At 37.7% G+C, this 8,446-nt stretch overlaps 1 pseudogene; it reads left to right on the top strand.

The window, feature by feature from the left end:
• The first annotated feature begins 761 nt into the window (after nt 1-761).
• Nucleotides 762-1,708, top strand: LOC131276793 (olfactory receptor 7A17-like; annotated as a pseudogene).
• Nucleotides 1,709-8,446: the final 6,738 nt, after the last annotated feature.

Raw genomic sequence — 8,446 nt, 5'->3', positions numbered from 1 at the left:
GGTTCACCATATGGATAAAGGACTCCCTGAATTTAAAGATTCAGCAGCAAAAGGCTGACTTGTTCTTAAACCTCCTCTGAAATCATCTCTTTTCACTATCCTCTTAATCATTTCCCTGCCACACTGACCTCCTATTTCACTCTGAACATCTGAAACAAGTGACTTTTAAAGTCTTTTTCCAGGAAGTTCTCTTCACTGGGCACAAACTTCCCCTAATGTCCTCATGGCTCCTGTCTTCTCTCCCTTTAGGTGCTGCTTTAAATTTCATATCATACATGGGACTTTTCTGAACACCAAGTGAAAAATAACACCTTCATTTCACTTTTCTTTTTGTGTGTGTGCCTGATTTCTTTTCCTTAAAGCTTGGGTAATCATCTCATTTGTAAGTTGATTATATTTTAATTGCATATATTCTCTCTCTAAGAACAGAATTTTGGGACTTTTGAATTACAGCATTGTGGACTCATTGCCACAACTCTACTTGCCCCTTAGTTACAACTCAATATATGTTCACATAGAATGAATTTCTCATGAAATCTGTACTGTGTGTGAATCCTAGGTAAAGAACTAAGTTTGCGGGAAGGAATTCCTAATTGGAGGTGACACTAGAAATACACTAAAGGGATAAGATCCATATAAATAATATAGGTATTATATTTTTCACAGAAATAGACAATGTAATGTTTCTGTTTGGATAGTACTATCTGTTTTGTGAAAACTACCCAAGTTCTTTTCTATTTCTTCTTACTCTCATCAACCACATGGGACCTGGAAATGAAACACAAATTTCAGAATTTTTCTCCTGGGATTTTCAGAGGATCCAGAAGTGCAGCCCCTCCTCTTTTGGCTGTTCCTGTCCATGTACCTGGTCACCATCTTTGGGAACCTGCTCATAATCCTGGTCATCATCGCTGACTCTCACCTCCACACACCCATGTATTTCTTCCTCTCCAACCTATCCCTTTGTGACATCTGTTTATCCTCCACCACTGTCCCAAAGATGCTGGTGAACATCCAGGCACAGAGCAGAGTCATAACCTACACAGGCTGCATCTCCCAGATGTACTTTTTCATGATCTTTGTAGGGTTGGATGTCTTCCTCCTGGCCGTGATGGCCTATGACCGCTTTGTGGCCATCTGCAACCCCCTTCACTACACAGTCATCATGAACCCCCATATCTGTGTCCTGATGGATCTGGGTTCCTGGGTCATGAGTTTTATGCAATCTTGTTTACAGGAGTTAATGATATTACGGCTGTCTTTTTGCACACATGTAGAAATCCCACACTTTTTCTGTGAACTTCGTCAGATGGTCCAACTTGCTTGTTCTGACACTTTTTTCAACTACTTAGCAATGTATTTAATAGTGGGAGTGCTGGCTGGAAGTCCCCTTGGTTGGATCCTTTTCTCTTATTCTAAGATTGTTTCCTCCATACTTGCCATCTCATCAGCTCAGGGGAAGTATAAAGCATTTTCCACCTGTGCATCTCACCTCTCAGTGGTCTCCCTATTTTATTGTACAGGCATAGAGGTGTACCTAAGTTCTGCTGCTTCACACAACACACATTCAGGGGCATCAGCCTCAGTGATGTACACTGTGATCACTCCTATGCTGAACCCCTTCATCTACAGTCTGAGGAATAAAGACATAAGGGCGACTCTGAACAAATGCTTTAGAGGAAAGTCTGCAAAGTGCCATTTATTCTAGGGGGGTGAAATACATTATTAGCACCTTTCAAACCCTCAGAACTAGAAATCTGCTTTCTTTAGACAGCTCAAGAATGTAAACCTGCCAAGAATCCAGATGACCTCAAATATAATGAAGTAAAAATTTCAGTGTGTTAAGAGATCAACTTTTAATTTTTGATGATGAGAAATTTCTCCTTGACATTGCTAGATTCATGTCCATGTTTAAGGAGTTTGGTTAATGGTATAGAGGAATGTGTTGCATTTTCTATATTATTTTATTATATCACCTTTATGTTTTGCTTGAATACTTCCAGGGCTGCCGATGAATATATCTCTCTGCTCCCTCTGAAACAATATCAGCCTTTGTTCAAAATTACATCATTAATTTAAAAGAGCAGGCATTCGTCAATCTAAATATTTACTTTAATATCCATTTATTTTTATCTTTTTTGTTCACTGCTTTCTTCTATATATTTGCTCATATATGACTATAAAGAAGAGTTTAAATATCTGCCTAATAATCCCTCTTGGAGTGGAGTGTTCTAATTCAGAGCCATAATTTATTACTACACAAATGCCCATGTCCTTGCACATACTGCTGGTTACCAGACAGCTAATATTAATGTAGTTTCCTTTTAATATAGTTATCTGCAATTAACTTGAATTGCAAGGTTATCATGAATGCTGTATTTATTTTTCTTTCTTTATTTTTCAATGTTACATTAAAAAATATAAGAGGTCACCATATACCCACCACCCCCCTCACCCCACTCCTCCCACATCAACAACCTCTTTCATCATTGTGGGACACTCATTTCATTTGGTGAATCACATTTTGGAGCACTGCTGGTCCACATGGATGATGGTTTACACAGTAAACCATGTGAGTATGTGATCCCTATACAAATCAACACAGCATTCTTTAATGAACTAGAAAAACTAACCAGGAAATTTATTTGGAAAGGAAATAGGCCCCAAATAGCCTTTTAAAAAGGAAAATGAATTTGAGGAATCACACTACCTGACTTCAAAACATACTACAAAATTACAGTAGTGAAAACAGCATGGTATTGGTACAAGGATAGACTCACTATCCAAAGGAACCAAATTGAGAGTTCTGATATAGACCCTCATATATAAAGTATTTGATATTCAACAAGGCCACCAAACCCACTCAACTGAGAGAAAATGGCCTCCTCAACAAAAGGTGCCTGAAGAACTAGATATCCATATGTAACAGAATGAAAGAGGTTTACCAACTCACACCTTATTCAAAAATGAACTCAAGATAGATCTAAGACAGAAATATAAGAACCAAGACCACAAATACCTTGAAAAGCAATGTAGGGAAGCATCTGTAATAGGATCGTATTACAGGAACTTGCAATAGGAAATGGCTACAATAACTTCACACCAATAGAACAATTAGATAATGGGACTTCCTCAAAATTAAAGGCCATTGCACCTCAAAGGAGTGTGTTATGAAAGTGAAAAGAGAGCCTACACAATGGGAGAAAATATTTGGTAATCATATATCTGATAGGAGATTTATATCCTGCATATATAAAGAATTCCTATATCTGAAAAATAAAAAGACAAAAACATCATTTTAAAAATGGGAGAAAAATTTGAACAGATGCTTCTCCAATGAGAAAAAACAAATGGATAAAAAGCACATGAAAAAATGCTCACAATCACTAGCTATTAGAGAATTGCAAATCAAAACTACAATGAGATACAATCTTACTCCCATAAGACTGGCAGCTATCAAAAAATCAGATTCTAGTGCTCCCTACATGCCACCGTAAATGGCTGGTATCTTAGGAACTCATAACCACAGGACTGCACCCCTGGCCCTAAGGCCACTACAACAGTATAGGGCACAACAAAGCATAACTAAGGAAATTACAAAATCAAGAACAATTAACACAGCCCATTTCCAAATGGATACCAGATGTTCCCACAATATCCAGTTTGACTATTGATTACAGTATGATGACAAAGAAACCAGGAGTCCATTCTGCTATTCTCTGGGAATAATTGGCATGTTGTTCAATGCACTGGGTTACTATCTCCCTTCAGGTTACATATTCAGCTGAAAGCCTCCCCCCCCCCCCATTATAGATATCTTGACCCATGGGGGGTGGGTATTGTCCATATCTCTGGAGTGGTGCTTCTCCTTGTCTTCATATTGTGTCCCACTCTGGTGTGGATTGGTCAGTTGTCGGAAGACATGTCTAGTTATCCTCAATCACAATGGCAATTGTCCATGGAAGTCCTGCTCCCTCTCCTGACAGGTCAGTGAATGCCCAGCACTGGGTTATGTTGTGAACATGGGCATAGGTATGAGTCCACAACAGTACAGTATTGGCTGCTTTCGACCTGGGACAGAATTGTGGCAGGTTCTGGTGGCTGCTCTGGTCTGGATTTCCGTGCCTTGTCTCCCCACACTAAACCTGATCACAAAGGGGAGAGCTCCACTGGGAGCAATACTATGGGACACATTTGCAAGTCAAAAGTTCCCCTCAGAAGAGTTTCCCCTGAGTTTTCAGGCAGTGCCACTCATAACTCAGATGGTCATTTAGAAACCCACAGTGTCATCATCAATCTCCTCTTCATGTCGTCTCTTTATGTTAACAGGATGGCTTTCCAACTGTGGGCTTCAATTACAACAGTCCATGACCATATCCACACTACACTACTGTTTGTCCAGACCCCAAGGCAGGGGAGCCATACAATAACAAATTTCCATCCAAAACTTTAGGGAATGCGAGAGAGTCTTATGTGTTCATTATTAAATACAATGGTAAAGCACATCCCCATACAACCAAGTCTAGGGCCTACTGCCCCATTCAACATGGCTGCATATTTATAAGTTCTACTTTCCACAACTGGTGGGTAGCCCACACCTGCAAGGTCGGCTCTTTGGAGACATCGTGTGAAATTTGTATTTTAATAAGCCATTATACTGTTCGATTATGCCTGCAGCATGCACTCAATATGGGACATGAAAATACCAATCAATGTCTTCATTTTTATCCAGGTTTGCACTTTGGAACCTGTGAAATTGGTTCCTCTGTCCCTCTACACATCAAGAGAATGCCCATACTGGGCACTTAAAATATTCAATGCCACAATGCTACTTTTCTGGGTGGCTATATGGAATAGAAGTTCAAAATCTAAACCTGTATTAGTATCCACAGTTGTGAACAGAAAATTATATCTTTTATCAGAGGGAAGGGATCCACTATAATCTAGCTGCCATAACTGTAGGAGGTTTGTCTCCTTGCTTTACAACTCCTTTCAGGGGAACCTGATTTCTGCATGGGTATTATTTAGCATATAGCTCCCAGGTTGTTAACATGTTCATTGCATCTGCAGTTCTTAATGGGATGCTATATCACCTGGCTATCTGCAGGAAGGTTCGAGCCTCCACATGAGCCATGTGTCTATTTAACCAGGTGATCCATCCATCTTTTGGATGGTAAAAAGCTCTCGTTGTAGATTCTGCAGTCATTTCCTGGGCTTATGAGAGGATTATGCCCTGCAACATGATTAACAGTTATGCTACATTCTTGTCCTTTGGATCACAAGTCCTATCACAAATTTTGTCACCAGAAAGGTCTTTTACCAATCATCCATTCTTGCCACTCCCCCTGGGACAGCCATAAATTTAGTCCTTTGTACATGGCCCAAATATCTGTACACATAGTAATGGGGTTCTGTTCATGCGTTATAACTAGCCACATGGCTCTCAGTTCAGCCCATTGGATGCTTTGACAAAATCTGGTTTCAAATCAGATATCTTCTGTATCCACTCAGATACCTGCAGTGACCCAAGTTATCACTATGCCTTTGGTGGACCCATTTGTATACCAGGCATCAGCAGGTATTGCATCCATTCCATCCCTGTGCGGGTTACACTTCCTGGGGACCAGGAAGCCCTCTGAATGAATGGTCAACTCAACACTCTATGGGTCCTAATACTTCCTGCAACTCTGAAGACAGGGGCTAGTACTCAACATTGACTGGTTTCAGATATAAACCCCACTTAGCCATTGTGGTCATCTGAGTCACCCCAGTTCTGGGGGCATTCAACTACAAAATTACCATCCTGCCACAGGGAGGGAGGTTCATATTAGGACTCATTGTGATCCTGTAAGCACTTCACAAGCCTGAAGAGTGGCTTATACCACCCCTAACTGGTGCTCAATGAAAGAAGAGCAGAGGTCTGCCCTTTTCCATAGTTGACACCAGAACCCTATGGGCACCATGCACTTCCCCTGTGTTTTCCAGTGGCCCATAACAGGAGAATCACTGCCCCCAGATACCAAAGATTCAAAGGGTAACAAAACCCACCCCCATCATGCACAGTCAGGTTCACCCGGGCTAAAGATCCACTCACCATGCCCAGAACCTCCTACTGGCTATGCCAAATGTTGGGTCCTTGATCCTTTGCCATAGTGGGGGAATCAGGGTCATTTGCAAAGAAGAAGGCATGCAGAGCCATGGGGAGTTTATGCATTTTGAGCTATTCCATGCTCTTTTCCACCTTTCCCTGCTCTTTCTCTCTCTAATTTTCCTTTAAGCTACATTTGTTCTCTCCACTCCTCTGTTTACATGGGAGCTGCTTTTATGTTACTAGTATCAGAATATATGATTGGCTCTTACAGTGGCATACCTATCATTCTGCATATACTGAACAGCTGGCTTATGGGTCAGTCAGGATCAAGTTCAATCCCTGGAAGCTGAGTGCAGTTATGTTGTCATTGTAGCTCAGATATGGCCAAGAAGTATCCAGTTTGATTAGGTCATTTAACTATTGGGCTTCAGCTCCCCCTATGCTAGGTTTGTTTTGTGGAACTTTTTTCAATAACATTGTCAAACTTTACAACTTAGAGGTGATCACTTTTAACAATTTAGAAAAGCATATTGCAATTTTTTTTTCCGTTGGGTATTGGCAAAATGTGTTCACTTATAAAAGAACTGTGGGCTCATTTAAATTCTCCATCCCAGAGCAGAAGACCAATTATTTATTAGTAGCAGCATACGACTGTTAGTTTTTCCCGCCCAGTAGAATTTTGCCTATATGCTTCCTTAAAAAAGAACTTTCAAATCCTTCAGTGAAGATGACATCTTCTTTTAATTTCACTTTCATGCAATAATAGTATGATGAAATTTTTTCCAGTTATAACTTCATGTACATCTCCTAAGTGAATTGTTAATATTCGATACTGTTTTTTTGCTCATAAAATTGGTAATCTTTCTGCTTCTCATGATTAGGAGATTTGAGTGAATGGGTTTTTCATTTTACTTTTTCTGCTTGATATTTTTGCCTTGAGTTTTTCAATATGATCTTCCAATTTTTCATCTTATCCTCTCATTTTTCTACCAAAGACTTTATAATCAGAAAATACTATTTTTTAAGATTGAAACTACACAGAAATTTAAGTATCTATATGTTCGTTTGTATTTTCTTCTAACAGCTAGTATTTTCTCTTATTTCATATTTGTTTGAAATTTATTTGAGAATAGAGAGATACAGTCTAAGCTTATGGTCTTCTAAATAGTTAATGTCATCAAACACTTTTTCATAATGTTAAACAACTTGTCTAATGTAAATAAGAACTAAATGTATTAAAGTTAGTGTGACATAAATTAATATATGCTAAATGATAGTGAACAGAAAATTAAATTTAAAAACCTAGGGTTATTCCATTTAAAATCATAAAATGAAATATGAGTGTCACATTTCCATTATTCTTGAAATTTTCTGGAATTTTAAACCAAGGCAAAATCATTTAAAAATAAATGGCTATTAGGAATTATATGGAATATGTGTTATTTATAAATTATTTGGTGAAAGAAAATGGATTTGAGAAAAATTGCTAAAGTGATAAAAAAACAGAAAGCTAACATGACAATACCAAAAATACTCAAAAGATTTTCTAACATAATTGAAATATCACAGACATATTGGAGGGAGTAATCTCTATCCTATTAATATTGAACCTAAACAACTCATAGCCAGAGATGACCATGATATTCATAAACACTGCAAGGACATTTACTGAAATGGTATTTAAATATCCAAAATATTTTTCTATTATTGCAGTAAGAACATGAACTTTAAAAAATGTTAACTCTTTCTAAATTAATTCATATCTTTAATGGAATCCACATTAAAATTCCAATGATATTTTCTTTGCATGTGGCTCAATGATTCTGAATTCATCTAGTAGAATAAAATGGCACCTGGAATGAAGTTATGATAGAATGCTAGGTGAATTTATTTATTCAATATTTAAATAAATTATGAAGATATATAAATAAAAATAAAGACCAAAGATTTGAAGCTTCTCACTATAAATACTTAAACATCATGAAATAGATTATCATTTTAAGGAAGCAATGAAAGAGACAATGGAAATTTAATTGCTTAGCAAAAGTGTTTTATAGATAAAAGAGAAAATTTATTAACTCAAATAGAGAAACTGCTTGTACAAAGGAGGGTATATGGGAAATCTTTACTTTCTCCATGATCTTTCCTTAAACCTACAGCTGCAGTCAAAAAATGTTTAATTAAAATTAAACAAACCATTATATTTCATTAAGAAAACATTGAAGAAAGGCCTAAAAATGGGTGGTACACAAACAGAATATGACATAATAGAATATTTTTAATCTGATGAGCATTGGAGTATATTGGAAAATATTCAATAGATTCTCTAATCTTAAAAGAGGACAGTACTTAGTC

Source organism: Dasypus novemcinctus, chromosome 30 (assembly GCF_030445035.2).
Source record: "Dasypus novemcinctus isolate mDasNov1 chromosome 30, mDasNov1.1.hap2, whole genome shotgun sequence".
NCBI lineage: Eukaryota > Metazoa > Chordata > Mammalia > Cingulata > Dasypodidae > Dasypus > Dasypus novemcinctus.
This window is presented reverse-complemented; position numbering and strand designations above follow the sequence as displayed.